The sequence below is a fragment of the Triticum aestivum genome, chromosome 4A, assembly GCF_018294505.1.
Source record: "Triticum aestivum cultivar Chinese Spring chromosome 4A, IWGSC CS RefSeq v2.1, whole genome shotgun sequence".
In the NCBI taxonomy this organism is placed as follows: Eukaryota; Viridiplantae; Streptophyta; class Magnoliopsida; order Poales; family Poaceae; genus Triticum; species Triticum aestivum.
This window is the reverse complement of record NC_057803.1, coordinates 11775144-11790910: the sequence shown is the minus strand read 5'-3', so window position 1 is coordinate 11790910 and position 15767 is coordinate 11775144. Positions and strand designations below refer to the sequence as shown.

The window sequence follows — 15767 nt, the reverse complement described above, 5'->3', positions numbered from 1 at the left end:
ACCTTCGACTGAACGGACGCAAGGACTAGATCCAACACACTCTGGATTGGGTTGAGCTCTTTATTTGTCCAAGTAAACCTAGCCCCCACGCGAGCAATCTTGGGAAGAGCCATCTGCACAATGTAGTCGTTGAAAAGACTCATGCGCGGAAGGTTCACAATAGTCGAGCTTTTGTCTGCGCGCTGCCAAATCAGACTGAAGTCCCCTGCCACTACCATCGGGATGGGACTTCGATCAGTAGCGGCCTTTAGCTCAGATAAAAAAATTGAAAACAACCCATGGTCAGCCGGACCATAGACAATTATCACCTTCCAGCTGAGGTTCAAACATCTGTCGGCTCATTCTAAGAAAGAACTCCCCACCATCCATATTCTTAACTACGAAAGTTTAACTCTAAAAAAGAAATCCCTACGAAAGTGCCCTCCTTGACACCCAACAGACTGGCCTCTGAGCGTGAATATTGAAGTTGATAATTAATGAGTCCTTGATTTGTTTTCCAAAACACGGATTCTCAAAATCAGGGGCGACCTTCACTTTATCTTACATGCACTAAGATCGCTTGGCTTGTTTTGTTTGTACTATACTAGACAATTCCCCGCGCGTTGCTGCGGGAATTGGTTGCAATAATTTTGATAAATTCTGCTGAGTGAAAATGTAATAATGAATTTATTTTACTTTAACAGTTTCATAGGATAAATAGCACAATATCTTCTTCCTTGTGAACGAATTGTACATCTGGGATTCCTTTCTTGATGTACTCAAAGATGTATTTCCAGCCCTGGATGGATGATCCTTTGTGGTGTCGTGTTGAAATGAGATGCTGGTTACTCGCAAAAGAAAAAGAAAAAAGAAATGATATGCTGGTTGTTGGCGTTTTTGTAGCATTCTTCATCTTTGTAACAGCCGCTATGTAGTCTTTGTGTCTTTCTCTTGTTTGTTGCGTTGATGAAGGTGGCAAAACTTTTCTTGGTGCATGAGATCGCATACTATAGGAAAATAGGTATGCATGGTGTTAATTTCGTAGGAGGAACCGAGAAAACTACTTTGTATGTAATAGTTGTACCTGTTGCCTTCCTGCTGGTTGTCCATGTAGTTTGTAAAAGTCAATATTTAGGTGTAGGGAAGATGAACTTCTACAGATAGAATGCTACGGGTGCTGTTATATATAGATGTGGGGCAGAAAAAAAAATTGTAACCAAGCGATGTTGTTTTAAGAATTATTAATACACAACTAATTTAGCAGTGCCCCGCAAAAAAAACTAATTTAGCAGTGAATGGTATTAAAAAAATAGCAGTGACTGTATAGAAAGTCATAAATGGTATTTATATTGTGATTCTAATCACCAGTAAATTAAGCAGTTACTGTATGTATTAATATAGCACATGCATGTAAGATTTGGGCGTGGTGATTGTTTGGATGGCTTACTTGGAAAGAAAATGTAAATACGTTGATTGGCCTCACTGAACGACATAGCAGCAAGCAAGGTCAAGAACGAAACGTTCACCCACAAGGCTAGTTTGGCCAAGCAAAAAATTTCATCATGTAGGCACCACTTATTCGGAGGCAGAGTGCCCAGGCCTTCAACCAAAAATGGTCTGACATTTTTAAAACACTGGCACAGTTTGAGCTGCATAAATTAGGTAATATTTATAGGAAATTTTAAGTCATGTGTCTGGTTTATAATATTTGCATGAAATAAAAGGTGTCCCTGATGATAACATTTCTGGGTTACAATGGAAGCTCAGCAAAATTGGTATGAAAATAAGAAATAATATGTACCAGTAGGAGGTAGAAATCGAATTCGTTTGTGTATGCAGTGAGGGAAGACAAACGAAGATAGCTACCGGGGTGTCGTCAAGCACGCACAACCTGACAAAGTGCAAATTTGTGATGGAAAGCAGTAATATGGCATACAGAATATAGAGGAGATCGGAGCGAGTTTCTCACCGGCTGCAGTATGAGAATTCTGGGAGAGACCCACCCGTACTGGAGGACGATGATACAAAATGAGGTGAGGTACTTAGGTGTAGTAGACTTTATAGGGCAAAAATCCATCAGTTTCTCTCGAGATTGTGGGGAGAGGAAGTGGAACGTCACGAACGTTATTAGAAGAGGGAACGCCAAACATCAATTAGGCACCTGCAACAGGAGTTTATTGTATTTTTAGCAGCCTGTATGCAACAACAACAAAAAGCAGGCTGTCCGCTATAGATCATAACCGGGGACGATAAACTATGTGGGCTGGTGGAAACAATGGGCTGCAGAGGGGCTGAAGCAGTAGGCTGTGTAAGGTTGGTGTGACATTTTTTTCATAAGAATATATAGGGATTTATACATAAGAAAGAACAAAATACTCTTTCCCTCGAAACAAAAAAGAACAAAATACTCTTGTGAAGAACAGTGCACAGGCACAGTACCTTGAAGTCCACAGATGGCGTCGCCATAGTCGAGTTTGCCGTCCTTGGCAGCAAATCAACAGCCAACAAAATTTTCTGAGCACTAAATCAGCGGGGCAGCACCTGCAGGAAAAGGGAGCCTCCGCCCAGTCGGGATGAGCAGCAGTGGCGTGCATCCCATGGCTGAGGACGGAGTGCCCACCAGAGGGAATCCAGCCACGGAGCACCTCCGGACATCAGCTGGCGGTCCGATTCCGGTGGAACCGATCGAATCCGACCATCCCACCGAAGGCAGATGCGTCTTGTCCGGAACGGGAGGGGAGCTGGGCACGAGAAGGGGGACACAGCCCGAGAGAGTCGTTAGAAAATCAGAGGGGAGATAGGCCAGCGGTCCTGCCGGAGGGACGACGCGCGGCACGCAGAGGGAGCTGGGCCGGCAGGACTGCCGGAAGGCCGTCGCGCCGCACGCAAAGGCTCCTCCTGCCTGAGGGGTGTGAGAGGCGGTCCGGGCTGCCGCGTCGGAGTGTTCAGAGGTGAGCTGAGCCGGCGGTCCTGCCGGAGGGGCGCCTCTCCGCACGTAGAATGCTCCTGCCTGAGGGTGTGAGAGGGGCTCCTGGCCGCCGCCACCGCCGGTGGCTGCCGCCTCCGCGCGTGATGCTATCCAGGGGAATAGGGGCGAGATGGGTTGGGCTGAATCAGGAAATTGACGTTGGTGCATGGTTAGCCTCTCGTGGTCCTACTGGTGGTAACTGAAGCTGATGTGGATGTTATGTACTATGGTGGGTCTCACATGTAAGCCACTAATAAAATGCTGATATGACTGGACTGATGATGTGGACAGGCTGCATGTCAAGAGAAATAGGTTAGTGGGGATGAACTATTTAGGTATTATAGATATGCTAGCATAGCACAGCTAAAAGGAAGTATTCCCTCTGGTTCTTTTTATTTTGCATATTAGATTTGTGTCAAGTCAAACTTTGTAAAGTTTGACCAAACTTATACTAAGAGGGTGTTTGTTTCCAGGGACTTATTGGTTTAGGGACTTTAAAAAGTCCCTATAAGTCCCATCTAAACCAAACAGGAGGGACTTATAGGGACTTAAAGTGGGCATTTGGGACTTATGAAATAAGACTCTCAAGGAGAGTCTTATAGGGACTTATAGTTGTAATATGGTCTTATAGGGACTTATAAGTCCCAGGAACCAAACAGGTAGGGACTTTTTAGGGACTTGAGACTTATAAGTTGAGACTAAAAAAGTCCTAGGACTTATGAACCAAACAGGGCCTAAAAAATATTAATATCTATAATATCAAATATATATACTATGAAACTACATTTCATAATAAATCTAACAATATTGATTTGACATTGTGAATGTTGATAAATTTTTTTATAAGTTTGATCAAGGTAGAGATACTTTGACTTTAGACAAAACTTATATGCAGACTAAAAAAACCTGGAGGAAGTATACTATCTGTCAGAAAGTGCCTATGATGTCCAACAAAGAAGTGTATGTGCCAGTGACGGCAACAAACGCCCCGAGCATCAGGATGGCGACGATCGCGGCGACCTCGACACGGCGTAGGCCTTTGGCTTTGTAGATCTTGAGGTAGCAGAGGCAGGGGAAGAAGACTGTGGCCATGACGCTGAGGAAGGAACCGATGAAGGACATGAGGAACCCGAAGAACGGCACCATGCACGCCACCGCGACCGTGCTGACGAGAACGGCGGTGCTGACGGCCACCCTCGCCGGCCCACTCCCCATGAGCGAGAACCTCTCCTCGATCGCCGACGTGATGGGCGCGACGAGCAGCGCGTACTTGGTTAGCGGGTTGACGAGGGTCATGACGATGGCGATCTTGGTGTAGAGCCTCCCTGATGGCAGGTTGAGCGTTACCTGCGACTGCACGTCGTCGCCGTATATGAGGTAGCCCAGCACCGCCGTGAGTCCGTAGTTCAGGCTGCAGAGCACCGAGGAGAAGAGCAGCACTTGGGAGAAGCGCTCTCGGTTCTTCATGGACGAGTATATCGTGGGAAAGACGGCGTGGCCGGTGAAGCAGACGAAGTAGAGGCCGAGGGAGGTTGGCAGGCCGGCGAGGTTGAGGACGTTGCCGCTCCCGCGGAAACCGGACTCAGAGACGCCGGCCCAGACCAGCGACGCCGTCAGGGCCGCCGACGCGACGAGCCCGAGGGCCGACACGTAGGCGAGCACGCCGAGGTTCTTGAGCCAGGTGGTGGGCAGCACGACGGCGCCGGCCAGGACGATGTACAACTGCTTACCGCGCAGCCGGTAGCCGGCGGGAAGAGCTTATCTAGGTTGTCGCCCTCGAGGACCAGGAAGCTGATGGCTACGAGGTAGAGCTCCACGTACATGAACAGGGCGACGGTTCTCCGGCCGGCGGCGCCGAAGGCCAGCTGGCCGACGTCCGGGTAGGTGGCGACGGAGCCGTCGGCGAGCATGCAGCGCGCTATGAGCGTGCCGGTGTAGTAGCAGACGGTGCCGACGAGGGCGAAGAGCGCCAGGCTGAGCCACCCGCCCCGCGACACGGCGTAGGGCATGGAGAGCACCCCGATGCCCGACACGGCGTTGGTGAGGTTGAGGCACGTCCTGGAGAAGGAGGCGCCGGCGCTGGGATACGGGGGGAGCTGCGCCTCGGCGTCGCGGTCAACAACCCGCTTCCCGGTGGCCGTGAGAAGAGGCTCGCCGAGGGGGCTCGCCGTCGCAGCGAGGCCGGTCGTCTTGTGCTCTTCCATCTTGGAACGGCCGGCCAGAAGATCGATAGATGATGTGGCCGATCGTTCGGACGATTTATATGGTGCGGCGCCTTGCCTGGCTGCGCGCGGGGCTGTTTATAGTGCTGCCCTGCCGGCCGGTCAGTCGGCCGTTTGCCAACGCATGCAAACGATGACTCCAACATCGGTCAGTCAAGTCCCTTTGGGGACATCCGATATAACATCGGTCAGTCAAGAGATTTTGACACGTGAAACACCGTCTATAATGAGTTTTTCACCTTTGCTAGCTCCACTCATGTGGTCCATGGACTTGATATGGGAATGTGTGGTGGATGGAGGCCACGGTGAGTGTGGACTCGCTCGAGTACACTTCACACTCGTCGCGTCGCGCGCTAAGTCGCTACCTTCACGTACGTGCTAGGACACGGCCGATATGCGTGTGGGCTGACGCTTGCCTGTTCGTGATAACCGTGCGTTTTCAATCTAGGCACGTGCATGACAACCGTGTAACTACTTGTACCCACAAAAGAAAACTAGCCAGAGACCATGAGCAACGTGTCTTTGTTTAATATGCGCATACACTCATCCTTATGAATGCATGCATGTATACCCTATTCTTATGAACACCTCCAAGAGACTAAACCGGCATATCATCTTGAGATTGACGAAGCCATCACAGATGTCTACGTAATCGACGGAACGTCTTCTTCCAATAAACGCATATCGTCGAAAGACCTAAAATAAATCCACGTAATCCTGTGTTTAGATAATTAGGAGGATAGTTGTACCTTCAGCTCACACTCCCACACTATAGGAAAATCTATCATTGCATAGCGTTAGGCTATTCGTTGAGTGTTTTTTCATGGGTACGCAACAACGAGGCTCTTTGTTGGGTACCTTTTAAAAAACATTCGGTCTATTTATTGGTACATAGTACTGTCGGGTCTTCACTCATTGTCGTCAGAAAAACACTGTGGTTTCTGAAAATACTGTGGTTTCTGAAATAATTTTGGTATTAAATACTTTGAGGTGTTTGGATAAAACAAATACTGTAGTTTCACATATCAAGGTATCTATCATACTGTGGTTTTTTGTACTATTTTAAAAAGAGGCCAGAACCTCTTTTTTATAAACTGAACTGAGAGACCTCGTCGCCTCGTCTACGTTTAAAGTTGATAAAATGAGATTGCCGCCTCTGATCCCTCTGATTTATTGTCTTTTCAACGAAGTGCTTCTGATTATTAGGCGCTTCAGATTTGGTAGTTAGTTTCTCTACAGAGACGGCACCCTCTTGAGTATATCCATTGGTCGGTGGAGCACTTGTGTGCAGCAACCTAAAGGCTAACTACCCAATCGACTCTACGTGCATATAATGATGCATGCATTGGGCGTCGTTTCTACGTGCAGATCAGCTCCATGAGTATAGTTGAGCAAGGCGCAGCGAGTCAAAAACAACACTTGCCAAACTCATCGGTGGTTTCGTCAAAACTGAGAAAAACTATGCTTTTTAAAAACCAAAGTATTCATTGCCCACACATTTAAAAACCGAGGTTTTGGATTACTATGGTGTTTCAAAAACAGAGCTGCCAAACTAAGCCTAAGTATAATTCCAAATAGACTCCGCCAGAAGCACTTCTTTCGTCTCACAACACATCGCTACTTCACATCTAAATTTGGAGCCTCTTTGTGCATGGGGCTATGGGCCCCGCTTGTAAGGGAGTGTGTTCCTGGGTAGGTCGCTTTTTCTTGTTTTCAGAAGGTATTGATTAGTCTTTTTCTTTTATGTGGTTTTACATGTTTTAGTACTGGTTTTTGTTTTTTCTTCCTTTTTTTCTTTTTTTGTTTGTTTTTCTACTTCTTATCATTTATTATTTTGAATTTTAATTCATGAATGTTCATTAAACTTTTGAACATTTTTAAAAAACTATGAAAAAAATTTAGTATTCACAAAAAAATAATTCATGAACATTTTTAAATTTCATAAATATTTTAGTATTTGTAAAGCATTTTAAAATTCATGATTCTTTGAAATCCACGAATATTTTTAAAATTGTGAACGTTTTATTAATTTAGATTTTTAACTCACAATATCTTCAAAAACTATTTTTTTAAATACATGAACTTCTTTTGATTTACTGCACTTTGAATAGAAAACACAATAGCCGGTTTTTTTTAGCTTGAAGTGGAGCGAGGGAGAAAAAAAACAAAGCAAGTGGAGCAGGGAGCCGAGCTAAATGAGCGAGAGCTTCATTGACTAGTGCATGTGAGTGTTGTAGCAGCAACTTCACTGCTACAACATGGAATAAGAGCTCCCAAGGGACTCACACAACCACCAGCGGCTAACACTGAGGCCAAAGCGTGTAAGGACACCACAAATATCGTCTCGAACAGCAACCCAACACGACATTCGAATATAAATCTGGTAGAGCATAATGAAATCCAAGCTAACGTAGATGATTCTAAAAAAAGCTAACGTAGATAAAACCCAAATGAAACAACCAACCGCAATAACCTGTTAGAGAAAAAAGAGGTGTCCCACGACAAAAGAACAACGCGGCGAAGCGCACGTTAGCCTCTATCTAAATAGATGCCCGGAAAACTCCTAGGTGTGCTTACAGCATGTACTCCTTAAAAGAATCTTCTCCAAAATTTAATTACTTACATTTTAGACTTCAATATCTAATATTTATTTACTTACACTTTATGCCCTTCCACACTACCTCTTTTAGAATTGTAAATTTTCTTTTGTTAGACTGTCTAGGTAAAGCAAAGGGTTGATGTACGAAATGTTGTGTCTGTGGCAAACAGAGCTTGAGAGAATATAATTCTTACATTTGATTCATATGGGATATCAACACTCCATGCTTCCACCTTCATATTGAAAAGAGTTACAACAATTTTCTGCACTTATGGATTATGAGGTCCCATCTGAGTTCATCACAAATAAGTGGATCTCACACTTGGCCATTTCGTATTTTGATCTTTGAATTCTTGGAGACCACTTGGACATATATCTGTCTGGAGAGGCCCTTTCGAGTCAAGTGAAGAGCAGAGACATTGAGTTGTTGACTATCACTTCATACATAGTCAAATTCATAGGGTCCATCAGACTGAACTTGTGTTCAACGATGTCCCAAGCACCATCGACAAGCTGCTAATATGAGACTCCATAGAAAAGTTCCAATGAGAATAATGTGTTCCATCAAAGACGGGTGGGATCCGCATAGTTAAGGTTAGGTGCATGGAGAGGCAAAGACGGATTAACCAAACATTGGTGGAGATAGGAGGAGAAGCATCAAATGATGGAGCATCGATGTTTCCCGATGGTGATGTATCGATCATCACGCTCCAAACTTCATGGAAGTAGCCAAGATGCAATCTCTCCACTTTGTAGTTCAATACAATAGTCATATGAGCCGCCCTACATGATTATGGTTAATTTGATGTAAACCCTAGCGGTGATGTTGATCATGTGATTATTTATTTCTTTATGTTCTGATTTATGGATGCCTTTATGTTTCACTTATAGATGCATATTTCTCTCTGGTTGCATGTTCAATCTTGGTCATTTCATATCAATAATCGGTAGAGTAGGGTATATTCATTAGTTGGGTCTAATCTCGCAAATAACTACCATAGTGATAGAAAGTGAAAAGGACTTCTATTTTATTGCATTGTATTATTGCCACTAAGGATAAATATTTGTATGCGAACTAAAATGAGTCATATATAAAAAGACAACAATATGCTATAATTAGGGGTGACCTGCACTTTATCTTATGTACATTAAGATCACTCGGCTTGTTTTGTTTGCATATGCTAGCACAACTAAAAGGCGATCGAGCCATATGGCAACTTGCTAGAGTTGCTCTAAGCACCTAACATTTCTCCTAAAGAAGAGTCTGGACATATAGGGGAAATTTGGTAAGCAATGTTGGAGATGCCCTAAAGAAGAGATAATGTCCTTATTGTGTGTCTCTAACATTTCACTAGTTCAAGATCAAATCATGGTGCGTCGTGGATTCTTACTTTTATTGCTTGGTTGGTTTGGGCAACTAAAAATGAAACCAAACTAGTAGGGCAGAAACACGGCGTGATGTAACACATGTGTAAGTGACTATTGTTGGTATTATTTCAACCACTTAATACCGGTATAGGTCACATAAGTGGTCATAGATCTGGAAATGAAAGTCAAACCCATGACCAAAATATCAAGTAAGAAGAGGGAACACCAAAACATACAAAAGCAAGATCCTTGGTGTCAAAATGTCCAGATGAAACTTCCCCATCACATTAGCATTATAGTGCTAGTTGCTCTCCTTAAGTAAGATAATTATTCATGGATCCCTTTCAAGTAATTATATAATCGGCAATACAAACAAAAAAGATCATACTTTGATGCAAGAGAACATTTGGAGCACCGAGGCATAACATTGTACATACTTGAAGAATTTCACACGAAAGAGGAATTTCATATGGATGTAGATGGGATTTGGACGAGATTTTTTATGTAATTGTTGTTAGATTTGTTAAGGCTTGATCCCTAGTATCCATTATGTTCTGAGATTGATATTGTTATGACTTTGCTATGCTTAATGCTTGTCATTAAGACCCAAGTGTCATGATTTTAGATCTGAACCCTCTATATTTTCATGAATATATTTATGTCCTAAATCATATTTGCAAGTTGTATGCACCTTTTTATTGTTTTGAACCCTAGACCCCAAGGTCGTCGCAATAATTGGGATACTCTACGAGGATGACTTTAATTTGAGCATTACATGTATTCACTATTGTTAATGTTTTGATCCGATTCTCTATTAAAAGAAGTGCATTAATTACCCGTAGTTTCCATTAGGATCCCGCTGCCACGGGAGGTAGCACAAAACATGCCATGCAAATTCTTATCACAAGCCCGTATGACTATTTATGAAATGCATGCCTACATATGATTGATGAATTGAGCTAGTTTGTTATCGCTCTATGTTATGACCGTTGCATATTGAATCTCATCCAAGCAACCCTATCACTTACTTCATGCCTACGCTTTTCCTATTGTTGTTACTTCAATTACAACTACTACTGCTTTGTAAACTTGTTATTATTGTTGTTACTATTATTCTCCTATCACTGCTAGAATATTATTGTGCTACTAATACATTGTTACAGGAAAGTTATCTCTTCAGAGGTTGTTAAATTGACAACTCAACTGCTAAAGCTTATAAATATTCTTTGACTCCCCTTGTGTCGAATAAATAAATTTGGGTTGAAGTACTTTCCTTGAAGATAGTCACGATCCACTATACTTGTGGGTCATCAGCCAATCGGCGGCAATAAGAGGAGTCGGTGGCATAGGAGGAGGCGTGGTGGCCTAGCCTCGCCCAGGCGTTGGCCGAAAGCAGTACCGACATGGCCGACGTGGGGGCCTTCATGCCATCGTTGCCGCCGCCCGCACCCAGGGTGCAGAACACCTACCAATGGACGGCCACTGTGCCCATCTACGTCTCGTGTCCGCCAATTTGGGTGTGCATGACGGAGGAGGATCAATGCTAGCACGCCCTGTAGTTGGAGGCGCGGGCGGTGGCCAGGGAACGAGCACGCGCGGAGCAGCAGATGGAGGTGGAGCACGATGAGGAGGAGCGGTGCGAGCCCGCAGAGAAGGCAGCACCTGCTCAACAGCCAGCACAACAGTAGGTGCCCGATGCGGCCCAGCAGGCGGCGACCCTGGCTGCCTACGACCAAGCATTTCGTTGAGCGCAGTCGCCGGAGTACATTGACCTCACAAACGTGGATGAGGATGATGCTGATGCCGCCTAGATGCGGATCCAACAGCCGTCGCGTTTTCTTTTTTTAATGTTTTATTTTTAAGTTATTATTAATGTAACTGGATTTTAGTCAGCGATTGAACTATTAAGTTTATCCATTTTTCATTTTTACTTGGACTTAATTTTTTTATCCGCAAATTAGGGATGCGTCGGCCGTGTTGGGCGCACGGACCACCCTGGTCAAAACCAAACACACTCGTCCGCTCGGCCGACCCAAACGGACAAAAAAAAAACATGCGTCCCTTTGTGTGAGTGCATTGGAGTTGGCCTTAGGCGCGCGTAAGCTTGTGAGCTTTAGAGTTTAAGTCTTTGATGTATATATGTCAGTTCTATTGTTTATTGCAGAGAATCTTCATAGCAACCTTTCCTGTTGAACCATCTTGGCTGATAACGAGTGCTATTTGGAGCCTAATTGTTTCACTGCTATCGTGTAGTACTACTAGAGGGCGAAATGATCTCATGACTTGGTGTGGGGTGCCATTTGGGGTTGTTGTGAAATGCCATTTCAGGGCCCATTTTGTGGTTTGGGATGGAACCATTTGCAGCTCATTTAGTTCGCTTTAAGGCAGAAGGTATGGACCTATTTGAGTTTCCCTAGGAGAATTTTGCAGTTGTTAATGATGAAATATATCGCAGTATCCAGATATGGCATATACTCAGTTGAAATACAAGGTTTAGGGTTTTGCGTGGGTGGTTGACATCCAGCCTCATGTCAATATATAGATGATCACAATTACAGTTATATACATATACAAATACGTGTACAAGGACAATATACTAGACCCTACTTTACATGCCCACTCAATCTGAACTACATACAAGATTCAGATTGGTTCTAAAGTGGTCTAGCATCTGTCTAGTAGTGGGTTTAGTATCCCCTAACTGATCATCTATAGAAATAAATCTGACTTCCAGTTCACAAGCAGCTACTCGTTCTCTCACAAAAATGGAAATCAATCTCAATGTGTTTAGTCCGAGCATAAAACACTGGATTCGCCGTCAGGTAAGTTGCCCCTAAGTTATCACACCACAATATAGGAGTGCGCTGCCATGGGACTCCAAGTTCTGTGAGAACTGAGTCTATCCAAATGGCTTCAGCCGCGCCATTGGTCAATGCCTTATACTCTGCCTCGGTGCTTGATCTCGAGACTGTGGGTTGCTTCTTCGAGCTCCAAGATACAAGATTGGGTCCAACGAATATAGCAAAACCACCAGTGGAGCGCCTATCATCAACACAACCTGCCCAGTCTGCATTGGTGAATATACTCACTCCGGTAAATCTGGACTTACGAATCCGTAGTCCCATGTCTAGCGTACCTTTGACATATCTCAAAATACGCTTGACTGCTTCCCAATGATCCTCTGACACACTTTGTTCACTGTGAAGGAGATATCAGGACGAGTGAGGGTCAAATACTGAAGTGCTCCAACCACACTGCGATAACAAAAATGAGTCATCTCTACCCAGTAGTGCACCACTATGACGCGAGAGACTCTCGGATGTAGCAAGTGGAGTGGAAGTGGCCTTGCAGTTCTCCATGTTAACGCGATGAAGAAGATCCAAAGCATACTTTTTCTGCGTCAAGGTCATGCCCCCTGAATGAAAGGACGCTTCCAAACCAAGAAAGTACTCGAGGCGACCCAAATCTTTGATGGGGAAGTTAGCAGACAATGAATGCACAAGACAATCCACCATGGCGGGGGTAGAGCCAGCAATCACAATATCATCAACGTACACCAGCACGTATATCTGTATAGTACCCTGGGAGAAGATGAACAGAGATGCATCTAATCTGGAGGCAACAAAACCGAGCTGCGAAAGGCGCTGACTCAAACGAGCATACCAGGCATGGGGCGACTGCTTGAGACCATAAATAGACCGCTGAAGTTTGCAGACATGAGAGGGATAAGTGGCATCCTCGAACCCGGGTGGCTGCTTGAAAGTGCAATCATGCCCTTAATCTTATTTTGATGTTGATGACAACATGCATGTATGGGACTAATCATGTTTATCAAGTATATCTCAGGATTATGTCTCATAGGCCGTGTGTGGATCATGACTAAAGATAAATGCATATAACTCAAGATTGGAGATACAAGGCAATAGTGTTGGCTTTGTTTACGGTTTGTTCTTGAGTATAGGGATCCCGCACTATTAAGAGGGGGTCGATGGATCTAGTGAAAGATTTGCTCAAAACCCACAACTCCATTTTTCACCGGGCGTCCGGTACGTTATGGACGTCCGATCCCTTTCAGTTGTCCGGTCGCCCGGTGTTTCTTCACAGAACAATATTCACGGACGTCCAACCCTCTCCGGACGTCCGGTCCACAGACGTCCGTTTTCCTCCGGACGTCCGACACTTAGTCAACAGAATAGTTTTTACAGATATCCGGTCCTCTACGGATGTCCGGTCACCGGCGACCGAAACGGTCCGGACGTCCGTTAGCTGTATGCTGATTTGTGGCTTGTGATTCTCCAGCGACCGGACGACCGACGTCTGTCGGACGTCCGGACCTATCTGTGCCACCGGATGTCCGACGCCTCCTGTGCACTTGTGTTGCTCAAACGGTTACTTTTCCACCTCCACTATATATAGCCTTCTCCCCCCACAGGATAAGGTGGACCATTCACTTTGAGCTTGTTAAGAACACATTTCACTCACTCTCTCACTCTTCCACACCAAATCTTAGATCCCCAAGAGATTTGAGAGCACTTGAGAGAAGTTCTCCAATCAAGTGATAGATCCACTCCTTCCCCTTCTTTGCACCAAAGGAATTCGTGATTTGAGCAAGTCTTGAGCTTTTCCCCATCGTTCTTGTTACTCTTGGAGGTTGGAGACTCCTAGGCGGTAGGAGTCTTCCGGAGAGGAATCGACCCTTGTGATTACCCCCGGAAAAGTTTGTGAGGGTTTGGAGACCACCCCAAGGTCTACCACTAGTGGTTGAGAAACGCCTCCGTGGTGTTGTCTCAAAGGGAGAATAGGGGGAGCCTTCTTGGCGTTGGTGTTCCTTCGTGGTAACATCCACCTCTCTAACAGTGACGTAGCTTCCCTCCAAGGAAGTGGACATCGGCATACATCCTCGTCTCCCGGAGTTGCGGTTATTCCTAACCCTAACTCTCTACTTGTGGTTACTTGTTTCTTAGCACTTACTTGTATCATATTGTGCTTGCTTACTTACATACTTGTGATACTTGTTTATCTAGCTTAGCTCCTTGTACTACTCTTGCAATTATTAGGCCCATCTTCATATTCCGCATTATTGCCTAAAATTGCTAAGTAATAATTAAATTTTGTAATTGTACCTATTCACCCCCCCCCCCTCTAGGTTCATCTCGATCCTTTCATTGCTGCATATACACATCTTCAGCCAAGAACCCATGTAAAAAGGCATTGCTCACATCAATCTATCGGAGGCTCCAACCACGAGACACAGCAAGAGACAGAACCAAGCGAACCGTGGCAGGCTTCACCACCGGGGTAAAAGTATCTCCATAGTCAATCCCATGCTATTGAGTGAAATCGCGAGCAACAAGACGAGCTTTGTGCTTATCAACAGACCCATCCGGACGATGCTTGGTTTTTGATAATCCACTTGCAACTCACAATATTAACACCAGGTGGCCGAGTCACCAACACCCAGGTGTTAGTGCGACGGAGAGCAGCAAACTCCTCGGACATGGCGGCACGCCAGGCAGGTTCACCTAGAGCATCACGATGGAAAACTGGCGCGGCGAAGAAGGCACGGCGGCAAGACTCATACCGAACCATGCCATCAGTGTAAGACTTCTCCTTGCGCGTATGATCACGATGGTGTGTAACCATAGCATGCGCCGGAGCTGCATCACCGGTAGGAGAAGAAGGCGGCGACGGGGCCTCGTCCAAGGGTGCCGCGGCTGAGGAAACCTCAGCAAGAGGCGACACGGGCCGAGAGACGACGGTGGGCTAGACCGGCCCAAACGAGGGTGGCGTCTCGAGCGACGCACCGGGCGAGGGTGGCGACCCAGCCGCGCCAGGCGAGGGTGGCGACCCAGTAGCGTCCGCGGGCGTGCCTTCTGGCGAGGCAGTCGCGCCTGCCTCAGGCGGCGGGACATGCACGTCCTGAGCATGCCTTGGGCCCTCCCCCATGCACGTCCTGAGCATGCCTCGGGTGCATCAGGAGGCGTTGTAGCAGCAACATGTACCTGGGGGAACTCAAAGCAATATCACCTGCAAAGGACAAGTTAGGTGACAAATAGGACAGGTCATATTTACGCACATGGACATTTAGAACCGGTTCATCGGAGGGAAAAGTGAGTGCATGTTCAAGAGAAGCCGGATCAACCAAGACGTCGGGTTGGGAGCAAGGAAACATAGCTTCATCGAAAACAACATCACGAGAGATGTATATCTGACCGGAGGTACGGTCAAGACACCTATAGCCCTTATGCAAAGGACTATATCCAAGGAAAACACACATCTTGGAACGAAACTCAATCTTGTGAGCATTGTACTTGCGGAGACTAGGCCAGCAAGCACACTCAAAATCCGAAGGGAGGACTAGTTGGGCTGAACATGAAACAGGCGGAACAGAGGTGTGTCCTTGTTAAGAACCGGAGTGGGCATACGGCTGATGAGGTAACATGCCGTAAGAAAAGCCTCATCCCAAAACTGAAGTGGAAGAGAGGAGTGCGCAAGCAAACCAAGATTGGTCTCGACCAAATGTTAGTGTTTGCGCTCGACAATACCGTCCTGCTGAGAAGTATGTGGACATGACAGTCGGTGATAGATGCCCGTATATTGAAAGTAGCGATGGAATTTGTGGTATTCACCA

The 15767-nt window shown here is 45.6% G+C and overlaps 1 long non-coding RNA gene and 1 pseudogene across 2 annotated transcripts; both read right to left on the bottom strand.

Annotated features, from left to right (window-relative positions):
• Positions 1-718: 718 nt before the first annotated feature.
• On the bottom strand, positions 719-2648 carry LOC123081574 (uncharacterized). Of its 2 annotated transcripts, XR_006438739.1 has the most exons (4): positions 2419-2648; positions 1949-2140; positions 1064-1870; positions 719-986 (listed from the first exon to the last, which is right to left on the bottom strand). It is a non-coding gene; the product is annotated as an uncharacterized lncRNA (long non-coding RNA). The 2 variants fall into 2 exon arrangements; XR_006438738.1 differs by having other exon boundaries at positions 719-1870; positions 2419-2620.
• Positions 2649-3687: 1039 nt separating this feature from the next.
• Positions 3688-5205, bottom strand: LOC123081573 (amino acid transporter AVT1I-like; annotated as a pseudogene).
• Between the last annotated feature and the right edge of the window lie 10562 nt (positions 5206-15767).